The sequence below is a fragment of the Leptonychotes weddellii genome, chromosome 9, assembly GCF_054177405.1.
Source record: "Leptonychotes weddellii isolate Sample4059 chromosome 9, ASM5417740v2, whole genome shotgun sequence".
In the NCBI taxonomy this organism is placed as follows: domain Eukaryota; kingdom Metazoa; phylum Chordata; class Mammalia; order Carnivora; family Phocidae; genus Leptonychotes; species Leptonychotes weddellii.
The window spans coordinates 4,953,150-4,967,496 of record NC_138377.1 but is presented as its reverse complement, the minus strand read 5'-3'; positions in this window follow the sequence as shown (position 1 = coordinate 4,967,496).

The following is a 14,347-nucleotide window of genomic DNA, read 5'->3' as shown; positions in this document are numbered from 1 at the left end:
CCAAGTTCAGAGACCTGGCCACAGACCCTTGCCTCCCTGGTGACCCTGCCCTAGTCCAACACTCTGTGCACAGGCGGGATGGGGACCATGGGGGGAGTCATTACGCCAACGCTATACAAAGTTTGCGCTCAGAACCGGGTGTCCTGCGTCCTGATTTCCAGGACGGCCCTTTGTCCAATAGAGATAAAATACATAAAATTTACCCCAGAGTCTGACACGGCAATGTCTCCCATTAAAGAGAAGGATGGTGTGATTGGTTGGTGCCGGGGCCAGCAGAGAAGGTGATGCAAATGCTCGAACGCGCACACACACACACACACACACACGCTCTCACTCAATATTCTCTGGCCCTGCCTGATTCAGTAGTGCGGGGCTCAGCCCGGGGAGCTCCCCTGGACCGCAGCCCCTGCCAGGCCCTGGCCCAGAACATGGGTGACCCCCTGCTGCAGCCGCGACCAGCAGGCCCCGTCCACCCCAGGCTGGCGGGCGGCAGTCAGCGGGCACCCACCGAGCACAGGGCCTCTGTCCGTGTTAACTCCCTGCTGGGATAATTCTTCTCCAGCCTTTTTTTTTTCCGGCCACCAAGTGGGCCTGCCACCACACTGCTGTTTTTTCCTCTTGTTAATTGAGTCATTTATTTCGTTAAAAGGTGAAACTTTATCAGGGTTTATGTGTCAAGTGTGAGAAGGTGTATTGAATGATAACATCAAATGGCCACAGCCTCAGGTGCCTCTATATTTAGAGATGGTGCAGCAAGGGGGACGCTGTGGGGGAGGGCAGGATGCGGCCGATCCTGTACAATTCAATTACGCTGATTTTAAAAAATAGCCACAAGCTGGATGGTCACCGTTGGCTTCAAGGTGCTCTCAGAAATGCCCACAATGGCCAGGAGCTTGAGAGTTGCCCCCAAAGCATCCCTGTGGCTCTGTCCTTCTCTCCTGGGCACTGGGGCCTGAGCCTGGGGCATCTCCCTTTGCTCCTGACTCCCTGCACCCCAACGCCCAGTGTCCAACACCGTTCAGGTGAGAGATCAGTGGGCCCCACCCACTCCTGCTGCCCTCTGTCCCTGACACTGTCCCCTCCCCGGCCACCCATCTCTCTCACCTCATCCTGACAACCAGCACCCATCCTGCATCAGAGGCCCCGCAGAAGAGCTCAGCTGGCTCTTCCCCACCAAGAGCTTCAGTGTCCTTCTTCCCCTAACACCTTTGGGTAAAGGCCAAGCCCCCAGAGCCAGTGTCCAAAGCCTTCTTGATCTGGCCATGACTCTCCAGCCCCAACGTTCCCCAGCCCCACCCTCTCTGCTTGCATCCCAGCCGGGCTCGGCACTGCCCTGGAACTGCAGCCTCCCCATCCTCCTCACCCTAAGGTAGTGCTTCTCAACCCACTAGAATCACTCAGGGAACTTTTTAAAATACCAATGCCTCAGTCCCACCCAAGACCAACTGAATCAGGCTCTTGGGGCTCTGGGTCCCCAGGTGACTCTATGTGCAGCCAGGGGTGAGAAACCTCACTTCACATCCTGTTCACCCCTCAAGAGCAGGTCTCCTGCAGGAAGCCTTTCAGGCTTCAGTCCCCAAGTCCCTTGCCACCCGAGAGTGAGTGAGGCCCCTCCCCTGGGCCCCAGGTCTGCTTGTGCTCTCCGAACCCAAATGTTACAGTTATCACAGGACTTCCTGTGTGGAGCACTCTTGAGGTCCAGGAATGGTGGGAGTCGCCCAGAGCCTGGCCAGGGAGGGTGCTCCATCAACAGTCTGCATGGTATGGACACACCCCAGGGCCCCACAATGATGTGCCACCAAGGACAGCTCCTATCAAAGATGCCAGGTCGGGGAGACCAGACCTCCGACCTGCCCTGGCAACTCTAGCCAGTCTGCTGGATGGGAGGAGGGGACAGGATAAGCTATGGTAGTGGGGCTGGGAGCAGCCAGCCAGCCTGGGGAATAGGGAAACATCTTATAGATCGACAGGAAATTGCAAGACAAGGTTGAAAGAGCCAAGACCCCAGAGTTCCACCCAACCCTGCCACGTCCCAGCGGGATGACCTTAGCTGGCTCATTCAACCTCTCTGAGCCTGTTCCTCACCCAGAAAGTGGGAATAGCAGGCCCCTAGCCCCGGGGGAGAGGGGGAATACTTGGCAGCAGGATCTATGTGACGTGTAGGCACAAAGCCTGGCAGCTTGCAGCTTCAGAGATGATAATGTCTTTGTGATCCCAACCTTCCTTTCATGGGCCCTGCTCCTTCTTTCTTCTTTAGATGACCGTACAGAGGCTCAGGCCACCAGCACGATGCAGGCGGGCAGCAACCCACGAGGGACATCAGCCACTTTGTTGTTATGAATGTCCAGAAGACTGAGAAGCTTCCCTGTCCTTCTGCCCTGAAGTTTTTCTCTAGAAAGCACCGTGCAACTCCTGGGCTGTAGGCCATCCCTGTCTGATCAGCAGGTTTCTCCCTAATTCCATTCCAACACACATTGATTAAGCACCAGCAGTTTGCCAGAGCTCGTGTGAGGGGGCCAGGAGGCCATAAGGAGTGCATGCCTTTTCATGGCTGGGTGTTGGCAGTCTGTCTCCTGGATGAACCGGCGCCCAGGTCCCACGTTCTCTCTGGATCCCATGCCTGACGCACCTGCACACAGTGAACACACAGTCACCAGGCCCACAACACAGCCCAGGAGCACATAGGCCAAACCCGCAAGCCACATCACCCACCGAGTCTCCCCTCGGAACGAAAACCCGAAGGCCAAAGACACGTTGGCAATGATTTTAACGAGGGCTCTACCTTCTCCATACGCCAGCCATACGCATCGTGGGAGTCTTCAAAGAACATGTCCACGCTCCCCTGTTTCTTGTGTGTGTGTCTTGCTGATTTCCGAAATGTCCATGGACAGTGTGGGCTTTACTTCCAAGGGGACCCATGAAACAACTCCCAGTGGAGGCTTCAAGCAGGCCTGGCAGTGGGGGAACACAACTACCCTTAGCCAAGTGTCCTGTGTACAGACCCTGTTCGTCTTGCCTGGGCCTGACACGGAAGGAGTGTCTGCATCCACATAAGAGCCACACCGAATAGCAAGCAAACCCCACGAGCTGGAGGGTCCTGTTTACCCTCACATCTACTCCCTCCCCCTGCCTGCCCTGCAGAGCCATCAGCAGGATCCCAGTTTCCTGCTGGTTCTACCCTGGAGGCACCTGTAGAAGAACAGAGGCAAGAGGGTCACAAAGGCAGGGACCTATTCCTCCCACAGCTGCCCTGTTGGATCGCCACCAGTCGGCTGCACCCTCTCCAGAAAGGGCCACAGATTCCCCGACCCCCACTCCTCCCTCCAGGTGGAGTGGTGACCCCCTGTGACCTTCAGACCCTGGGGCTAATGGCTCCCGGCTGACACTAGTCTGGGACACTGCCTTATCCTTGCAAACAGTTCAGGAGCCCTTTGTCAAACTACGCTGTCACCAGCTCAAATGAGCCGCTTGCTTCCTGCTACAGGATTCAGTTACCCACCTTCCTGGCCATCCTCCCATGAGCAGGAGTCCCTGCTGGGTACTAGGATTGACCTCTGTCAGCCCCCAGTGCTACTCTCTGTGCTGTCAGAGTGATTAAGAAAATCATCACTAGGTTATTCCCCACTCCCTGCCCTCACAACACACACACACACACACACACACTCACTCACTCATTCGCTCACTCACTCACACTCATACACCCTGCTGAAGTCTGGTCAATGGAGCCCCATCTCTCCACACACTCAGCCCTGCCTGCGCCACACAGCCTCGCCTCCCAGATGGTGAAACACATTGTGAGGGCTGAGGGGCAGATCTGGAAGACGGGGCTGTGAGTCCTGCCCCCACCCCCTCCAGACAGTGATGGTTAATTTTACGAGTCACCTCGGTTGGACCACAGGATGCCCAGATGGCTGATAAAACATTGTTTCTGGGTGTGTCTGTGAGGATGTTTCTGGAAGAGATTAGCACTGGAATCCGTAGACAGTAAAGAAGATCACCCTCCTCAGTGTGGGTGGGCATCATCCAATCTGTTGAGGGCCTGAATACAACAAAAAGGTGGGGGAAGGGCGAGCTGGGACATCATCCTCTCCTGTCCTTGGACACCAATGCTCCTGGTTCTCAGGTCTTCAGACTCGAACGAAATCACACCACTGAATTTCCTGGTCCTACAGCTTGCAGATGGCACATCATGGGACTTCTCAGCCTCCATAACCACATGGGCCAATTCCTACAATAAATTTCCTCTAATCTATATATCTGTACTTAGATAGAGATATATCCTATTGGTTCTACTTCCCTAGAGAAGCCTGGCTAATACACTGACCATGTGACCCAGGGCAAGCTTTGTTCAAGTTCACCTCTCTTTGCCTCAATCTCCACATCCAAACATGGGATTTCCACCTCACTGAGATGTCCTGGGGGATCGACACCAGTAATAGACATACAACCCTTGAAATGAGGCCTGGCATATGGTGCACAGTTATGAGTGTGAGCCACTTAAACTCTTCCCGGTTCTTTCCCATCCTTCTGACACTTGCAGTTTGCTGAACACCAAATGGGCCCGTTCAGAAAAGGCCTCTCAATTGTCAGACAAGCTCTCCATCTCCTTAAAATATCTTTCCCCTTTTCTTCCTCTCACAACCCCTATGCTGTCTCTCCTCGGGGTCCCCTCCTCCAAGAAGCCTTCCCAGGCTGCCATGTGGCTGAGGCTGTGGCTTCTGAGTTTCCGTCAACCCTGGACTGCAATCAGCTGGCTATCTCCTAAACCAGACTGTGGGTTACTTAAGAGCAGGAACGGTCTACTTTCTGTCTCCCTGTCTCCTCCACGCCTGGTCTAGTACTTGGGCAAGCAGACCCTCAATACACATTTTCTAAAGAAAGAGGGGAGGGAGGAAGGAACCTGTCAGCCTTTGGACAAGGCACCTCAGTGTTCCCAAAATATCAAACCACTTCATCAACAGAAGCCCTCCCAGCTATCCCTTGCACTTGGCTGATGCCCTCTGGACACACGGCAGGTTCTCTCCTCCCTCCTGATGAGACCCTCAACCCTAGAACACTCAGGGATCCGCATCGCCCTGGAGCAGCCCATCAAGAATCACTTAGGTGGTTTTTGTACTCTCTCCCAGAACTAAAATAAAGGTCAATAGGCAACATCAGCCCTGGAAGGGATGCCAAGACCTGACACGTGGGTAAAGCCCAGCCATGGGGGGATCTCAAGGCTCCCTGGCCAACACTTCCCAGGCACTGGTGGAGAGGCTGGGCTCCCCAGGGCTCGTGGTCTCAGGGTGTGGGTAGAGGAGGCCTGCAAGCCTGGATCTGCACACCACAGCACAGCAACACCTGAACCCAGGTGTCTCTGTTCTCAGGAGTAGCATCAGTGATCACAGCTATTCCCAGCTACTGAGTGCCAGTCACGTGCAGCAGTTCTCATCTTCCCAATACCTGACCGTGGGGACCCTCATTACCCCCATCTCACAGAGATGTAAACCCATGTTTCAAAAGGGAATCTGGTGTGTTTTCAGCCACCAAGTATTAGTGCTTCCTGCACAGCACAGAAGCAGCGACACGCACTTGACATGCAACGCCTTCTCTAATCCCCACACTGGCTCTGCCAGGGAAGGATATTAACCCATCCCACAGATGAGGAAAGGATCATCCTGTTTCACACAGCTGGAAAGTGACAGCATCGAAACTCAAACCCAGGTCTGCTGAACTCCCCAGAAAAGCCCTCACAGCAGGCGACTGCATGGGACACCAGCTTGTGGAAAGTGAGGGAAGGGAGGCAGCCAGAAGGGTCTTTGCCCCAGTCTCAGACCACCCCTCACTGCCCCACTGCCTTTCTCAGGCAGAGCAGCTCTCCTTTCCTAGGATTGAGTTTCAGGATCCTTCCAAGTCAGGACTGCTCGTGAACACCATTCACAGACTCTTGCATTCCTCATGACCACATGCAGGTGTGACACCAACTTCACAACCATCATGAAGACCTTATGAGCTTCCTGTGGCTGTGTGACAAATGACAAATGTGGGGATGAGCTTGATGGTTTAAAACAATATATATTTATTATCCTGGAGTCAAGAAGTGAAAAATCAAGGTGTCAGGTGGGCTGTGCTCCTGCCGAAGTCTCCAGGGCAAAATCTTTCCTGGCCTCTTCCAGCTTCTGGTGGCCCCTGGCATTGCTTAGCTTCTGACTGCTTTGCTCCAATCTCTGCCTCTGGGGCCACATTGCCTCCTTTTCTACATCTGTCTGTCTTCTCTTTTCTGTCTCTTTTAAGAATGCCCATCTTTGGATTTAGGACCCACCTTAATCCAGGATGATCCCATCTTGAGATCCTTACCTTAATTACATCTGCCTGGGCCAATACTGCAAATATGCTCACATTCTAATGTTCCAAACAGGCATATCTTTTGAAGAGGGTTGGCCACTTGATCTGCTACAATGATCTTAATTCATTTTCTCCCCACTTCCAGCACTCCACCCGGCTCCCCATTGCCCACCCCCTCACGTAGGAGGGGGGTTGTTAGTGGGACGAGCATGGGTTCTGTGTCCACTCGAACCCACTTTGAATCTTGGCTTTGCCACTGGCCAGCTGCCGGACCCACACAGGCCACCTGACCTCTCCACACACCCCTATCTTCACCTCTCAAATGAGCAAACTCCACCTCCTCAGTTTAGGGGAATTATATCATCTAGTAAATGTAACCTGGTTGGTTTTTAACAAACAGGATACCCCTCGTGCCCCTCTACTTTTGTAAATACCCAGGAGATCAGACTAGTATGGGGTTCTTTGAGAGGGCCACACAACCAGTCGAGGTCTATGAAGATTGGGATTTTATAAGCAGCTGCAATATTCATCTTCCAAAGACTCTGTTGACCATCACTAACTAGTATGAGGACAAACCTTACACCAATATGTGAACTCATGCACATACTGGAAATCTACGCGCTTGGGGAGAAACTGAGGTGAGGTGACTTGCCCAGTGTTACAGCAGGACTTGAAGCCATGGCTTTAGAAAATATCTCCTCCAGTGTTTCCCAAGACACCTTAGCTCTTGACAGTGATACAAAAAGCCTACCTGTCCACAGCATTCCATCTGCCTAGATCTGGAGGATCTTCAGAATGCCCTTTCCACTTGACACTCCTATTTGTCCTTCAGGATCAATGCAAAGTTCCCCTCCACTGGCCCTCCTGTGGGCTCCCACACCATCCAGCTCACTTGTCCCCCTAAGCCCTATTCCTCATGTTGAATACAGCTGTTTGTGTGTTTGCCTTGCCCAGAACACTGTGGGCTCTTTGTGGGTGTGATCCACCCCTGCATCTCTGCCATCTAACTCAGGCAGGACACCTAGTAGGACCTTGTCATACCCTAAGGCCACACCAATGAACTCAAGACCTAAGTTTCTTTGTCATTTGCAACATGATTGTTGTTCACAGGAGAAGGAAAAATAAAAGGGGACATTTGTGGTCAAATTGGTGGGAACCACTGAGCTAGTTGAAACCCTTCATTTTCCATAGAAGAAACCAGAGGGCTTGATGGGAAATATCTTGCCCAAGATCATAAAAGAAGGTGGTGACATACCAAGAAATGTGATCCAGAAATATGATTCATAGTCCCCACTCCACTTCCTTGCTTGAGAGTAGGGAGAAGAGGGAAGGTGGATACAAACAAGGGGAGATGACTCTTTCTGGGAACATTGGTTCTGCAATTAGCTGGGGGTCCGGGGCCAAGTCATTCTGGCTCCAAGACCATATTTAAATCTTCCACCTGTGTTAATTAAAAAAACTGTCTCAGAAGTACCTGGGTCAATCTCTGCTGAGAACTGAGTTGCCTGTGCCTCCATGGACACAAACAGTACATTTCACCACATGCTGGCTGCTCTGTGGGCTGCACCTGCATAAGGGCTTGGAGAATTCAAGAGTCATTGAAGGGGTACCTGTGGAAGGGAAGTGCCAGCTAGGCCAAGAAGGCTGAATTTGAAAGTCAGTTGAGTTAACTAAAAAAAACAAGGTGGGGAAGAGTATGAAGGAAGAGGAAAAAGAAAGCAAGGGGTGGGGGTGACAGACAACAAGATGAGGGAAGCAGGCTCTGGGTCGCAGTCTTACAGAGTTTGCTCTTAACACCATCACCAAAGGTCTAAGCAAAGGAGGAGCATATCAAGTTTCTTTTGTTTTGTTTTGTTTTCTTTTTTAGAGATCAAGCAGGTTGCACTAAAAAGAATTTCAGAGTTAGAGGGAAGAGTCCACAGGACTGTCCTCACTTCCAACACCAGTTAAAAGTTTGGGGATCTCCAAGGCCATCCATCAATAACATACTAAAAAGACTCAGAGAAGCTGATGAAAGCTGTGAAACTCGTGGTTACGGTTTATTACAGCTAAAGGATGCAGACTAAAATCAGACAAAAGAATTGTAGAGGCCAGAGGTCCCAAATGCAGAGTTTCCAGTTGTCCTCTGCCTGTGGAGTCATGGACAGCAAAACTTTCCCAGTGTCAGTATGTGACAATATGCATGGAGTACTGCCAACCATGAAGCTCACCCAAGCCTCGATATTCAATCTTTACTCAGGCTCATTCTCATAAACCTGTTTGGCTGCCAATGTGGTTGACCTGTCCCCATTCCCTCTAGAGGTCAAGCTGATGCCTCATGACCCAAAGCCCCCCACCCCAAATCACATTGTTGGTATAGCCCAAAGTCCCCAGGGAAACAAAGATACTCCTATCAGGAATAACATTCCAAGGGCTTAAACATTTCTTTCAAAGAGCTGAGGGCAAAGGCCAGGCCTCTCTTTGAGCAAGGCGAAATGCTCTACTACATAGGAATAGATTAGAGAGGGGCTGAGGTAGAGACTGGACGACCCTATAGAAGTGATTGCAGAATCCAAGTAAACGATGGTAGTGGAGGGGATGCTGATGGTGGAGAGGAAGACATACTCAAGAGAGGTCTGATCAGTTTCTTTGGAGATGTAAGAAATTCTGAGAATTTCCACTCCAACAAAGATGGGATAGCAGGAACTGGATTTACTATGCTGAGTGAAACAAACAAAATAACCAGGGGAAGGGGGGAATATATATATAATTTTTCTGAGAGAGGGAGAAAGGAGGGGGAGGTGCAGAGGGAGAGGGAGACAGAATCCCAAGCAGGCTCCATGCCCAGCATGGAGCCCAACAGAGGGCTCAATCTCCCAACTGTGAGATCATGAGCTGAGCCAAAATCAAGAGTCAGACCCTGAACTGACTGAGCCACCCAGGCACATTTATATATATATATATATATATATATTTTAATATATAATATTTAATATATTATAATATTGTTTACATATATATATACATATACATATATATATGTATAAAACACATGTCTTGATAGATACAGATAGATATACATATACATATGCATATATGTATATATCAAGAGTTTTCAGGATGATGAAGCACAATAGGCAATGGAGGGCAATGATCCCAGTGAGATAAGAAACAAATGGGGTGAGGTGTCACAATTGTCCCAGTTTACTGCTTTGAGAGTTTCCAGGAAAAGTTGAAGACGTGGAGCTGAGAACAAGAGAAAATAAAGCACTGGAGAGAAGACAGCTGCAGAGAGAGGGACAGACAGACATACAGAGAAAGAGAACTCCAGAGATCTGCAGAGTGTTCCCAGAGCATCCAGCTGAGTTTGGACCACAGCATATGTGTGAGGAAACTATGCAAGGCTAATGAAAGAACCATCCAATGGTCCCATCCAAGGGACAAGTGCTGGGGCTCACACAGAGCCAAGAGTAGTCCCTGTTGCTACCCACAAGACTGGAAATCCTCATGATTCATGGAGCATTGTGTAGAGCAGTCAGAAAAGTTGAGTTTAATAAAGGAAAATAATTAGCCTTAGATTGAATACTACTCTTATTCTGCCTAAAAAAAACTTAAAAGCAAAACCCAAAAAGAGCCACTTATTTTCAAGTATATTAATTACCCCACATAACAAAACTCAAAAATATAAAAATATAAAACTATCCAATACCTAACAAGGTAAAATTCACAACGTGTGGCATTCAAGCAAAAAGTAATAGACGTTCAAAGAAGCAGAAAAAATATGATCAATAAAAAGACCAAAATAAAACTTCTAGAGATGAAAACTATAATGCCTGAGATAGGAAATTCACTATATGGGACTAATAGCAGATTAGGCCTTGAAGAAGAAAAAATTAACAGTTTGAAGACATAAAATAGAAACTATCCAAAATGAAGCAGAAACAGAAAAAAAAAAAAAAACCAGTTTAATGAACAGAGCATTAAATGCACCTGTGAGCTGTGTGACAACTTCAAGTGGCCTAAAATATATGAAATTGAGTCCCAGAAGATGAGGAGAGGTATGACCAAAAAATTTTTTTAAAATAATGGCTGAAATGTTTTTCCAGATTGGATGAAAATTCTGTTTTACAGATCCAAGGGGCTCAATGAACCACAAGAACAAGAAACATGAGTAAAACTCTATCAAAGCATATCTTCAAATTATTCAAAACCAGTAGTAAAGAGAAAATCTTAAAAGCAGTAAGAGGAAGAAAAGTCACAACATACAGAGGAATAAATGTAAAAATTACAACACATTTCTTTTCAGAATAATGGGGCTGGGAAACAGTGGGGCAGCTTCCTTAAACTACTGGATAGAAAAACAAACAGCCAACTTCAAGTTCTATAACCAGCAAAAATATCTCCCAAGACAAAGGGGAAACCAAGACTTTGAAAAACATGCAAAAGTCAAAAAAAATTATCTTTATTAGATAGGAGGAAAAATATTCCAGATGGAAATATTTCAAACAAAGAAGAAAGAGCACCCAAATGGCTCACCCAAATATACATGGGCAAACACATTAGATGTTTTTCTTACTATTCAAATTTCTTTAAAGGTAGTTGATCATTTGAACAAAAATAATAACAATGTAGCATGGAATTTATAAGATATAAAAAGTAAAATATGGGGCAACAATAACACAAAGGGCAGGAAGGAAGAAATGGGAGTATGTTATTATAAAGTTCTTATTCTATACTTATATAGATGATATTCAGAAGAAATAAAACATCACTTCAAGTTAGACTGATAAGTTAAAGCAACCACTAGAGTTATCAAATCAATAGTTATGGCTAATAATCCAATGAAAGAGATACACTGTAATCATAAAAATACTCAAATGATGAACATTAAGGAGGGCACTTGTTGTAATGAGCATTGGGTGTTATATACAACTGATGAATCACTAAATTCTACCCCTGAAATTAATAATACACTATATGTTAACTAACTGGAATTTAAAAAAAAAAAAAAAAATACTCACATATTTCAAAATTAGGAAGAACAAAAGGAAAACAAGAACAACAGATTGGACAAATAGAAAAATAAAACAGCAAGACAGTAGATTTAAATCTATATCAATAATCACACTAAATATAAATGGTCTAAACATCACCAATTGGGTGATTTTTTTAAAAAACATAATACAATAAATGATGCTGGAATAACTGGATATCTACATGGGGGGGGAATTACTTCAATCCATACCCCACACCATATACAAAAACTAACTCAAAATGGATTATGGATCTAAATTATACCTAAAATTACAAATCTTCTGGGAGAAAACATAGAAATCCATCTCCATAACTTCATTTTTCTTCCTCTGGACATTTTCTCAGGCCATTCTCTCTACTTGGAGTACCCTTTCCTTCACTTCTGTGTATCAAGATGTTATATGAACAACAGTTCTTTCAAATCTATACTTTTTCAGGATGCACATCAAATATGATCTCTTCCACATTCTCTGAATCCTTCCAGGTAGAATTAATCTCTCATGTTTTGTAATTTTCCAACCTGTTCTGGTTTTGTCAGTATTTCTCACTGACTATCTAGAATTCTTGAGATATATAGATATCCTAATTTTCCTACAAGACAGGAAGCTCCTTGAAGGCAGAGATCAGATCTAATTTATATTCTAATTTCTCCCAGTGCTTAGCAAGGTACTTGGCACAGAGTAGGCATTACCAACATTTGCCAAGACCTTGCCGTATGCCAAGAGTGATGGAGGTGACAGCTCAGAGCCAGCCCATGTGTCCTGCTGCTGGGATTCTAAGAGCTGGAAGCATACCTGTTAATTGAGCCTGTTCATTGCCTTCATGATCACTGCAAACATCAAACGTTAGAACCACCATTATACTGTAAGTACTAAACAGTATAAATTTGGGTAGTTCAGTATCTTTACCCGACATGTCCAGTTCAGGGGCTAATGCATATGTGTAATAGAATCTCTTGATCACTCAAGAATTGCATTGGTCACTTTCAGTAATAATTTCTTGTTTTTTGAATGCTATTTCTTTTTTTGAGACAGAGAGAGAGAGAGAGCGTGTGTGTGCACAGGCAGCAGGAGAGGGAGAGAGAATCTTAAGCAGGATCCTCGCTCAGTATGGAGCCCAAGGCAGAACTTGATCTCACAACCCTGAGATCATGACCTGAGCCTAAATCAAGAGTCAGACACTTAACTGACTGAGCCACCGAGGGGCGCCTTGAACGTTATTTCTATTTGGTGCCATTGTATCACTGAAACAGGGACTTGGCCTCAATTTTAGAACTGCTGCGAAAAAAATGTAGATTTTATTATAAATTTACATCCAAAGACGTGGGCTTGCAGGACCAGGGAGGATTTTTCCGGATAAGAGTCTCCCAAGGAGGCTGGACCCATTCTCAACCAGATCTGCAATTAGCAGGAAGAAACTGGCATCCGTGATCTAGCTCATTAAATGAATAGTTGAATGTGCTGGCGTCTGCATGGGGTGCCGAAAATGCTGTCCCAAACACTGCCTCTCCCTCAAGACAATTTCAGTGCAATGAATGTACGAAAGCCATGGTAATTCCAGTGACTCTGGGCATACAGAGGAAAGGCACTTAGCTCAGACCTGGGGGAAAGAGTGGCAGCTTCCTGGAAGAGAAGTCGTCAAGACAGACTGAAGGAAGTCTACGATCTAACCAGAAACAGGTTGACTCATGCAGAGTTTTCTGGGCAACGCCCAGACACCGGAGAGCAGAAGGCCACTCGGGGCCCTTGGGAGAAGGGTGGGTGAAGCCAACGGGTGACAGGTATGAGTAGGGATGGGCTGGAGCAGGAGGTAGAGCCAGATCACGAAGGACAAAGGGCCCAGAGTGCAGAGCTCAGTATTTGGGATTTACTTTGAAGGCAGTGGGGGTTAATGAGAAGTTCAAATACACAGGAGAGGGCATGTGATTGGTTGCCCTAGTGGGCGGAGCTTGAAGGACCCCAAAGAGACTGGTGCAGCCTGCTTCAGAAGAGGGGAGGCCATTTTGAACGGGTGGTGCCGGCCGAAGTGCCCGGAGAATAATCAAATCCCAGAGAAATAAGCGTTAAGTCACAAACTGAGTAAATGGGAGGAAGCCTAGTCACAGGGTGCTATGAGGGCCTCAGGAGGTCAGGAAAGGCTCCCCAAAGAAGTGACATTTAGGTGGAGACCAAAGAGGTGAGAAAAGTCGATGAGACATGAGAAAGCCTCCAGGCACAGGGGCACAGCGTGTGCTAAGGCCCTGAGGCAGGCAGAGCAGCTCTGGCCTCTTCTAGGCTTTCCACACCCATCTTCCATGAATCCCCCACTCCAGTCACCCTGAGCATATCCAGTGCTTTCCCATCTTCCTGTCGGTGTTGCTCGTCCTTTCCCTGGGGGCCCTGGGGCCGATTCCAGGGGCACCTCCTCTGTGAAGTCCTCAGTAGCTTGCCTGGCACTTGGCCACTCACTGCAACATGTAAATGCATCTCCTCTCTGGGGTTTATCATTTCTGAAAATATTTACACATTTGGTTTTCCCACTAAATTACAAGTATCCTGGTCCAGAGACTGTGCTTTGTTTTGTCTTGTTTTCCTCTCTGGCTTTCCCCATGGTCTGGCACATGGAAGTCCCTCCATGAGCGGGGACTTTTACATTAAGAGATTCATCCAGGTTACTTAACCCTCAGCACTGTTGACATTTGGGGCCGATACTTCTTTGTTGTGGGGACTGTTCCCTATGCAGGAGGATGTTTAGCAGCAGCCCTTGTCCTGCCCATTAGATGCCAGCGACATCCTCCACCCCAAACTGTGACCACTAAAAATGTCCCCAGATATTGCCAAATGTCCCCTGGGGGTAGAAGTTGCTCCCAGTTGAGAACCACTGGATTAGTCCAATGCAGGCTCTCACTTTTCCAGCAGGGAAACAGGGGATGGAGGTTGTCTGCCAGCCAGGCTTCCCTCCCTGGAGGACTTCCCGTTGACAAGCACACGTCAGGAGGGAACTGAAAGTAAAGAAAGGGGGAAAGAGAGGG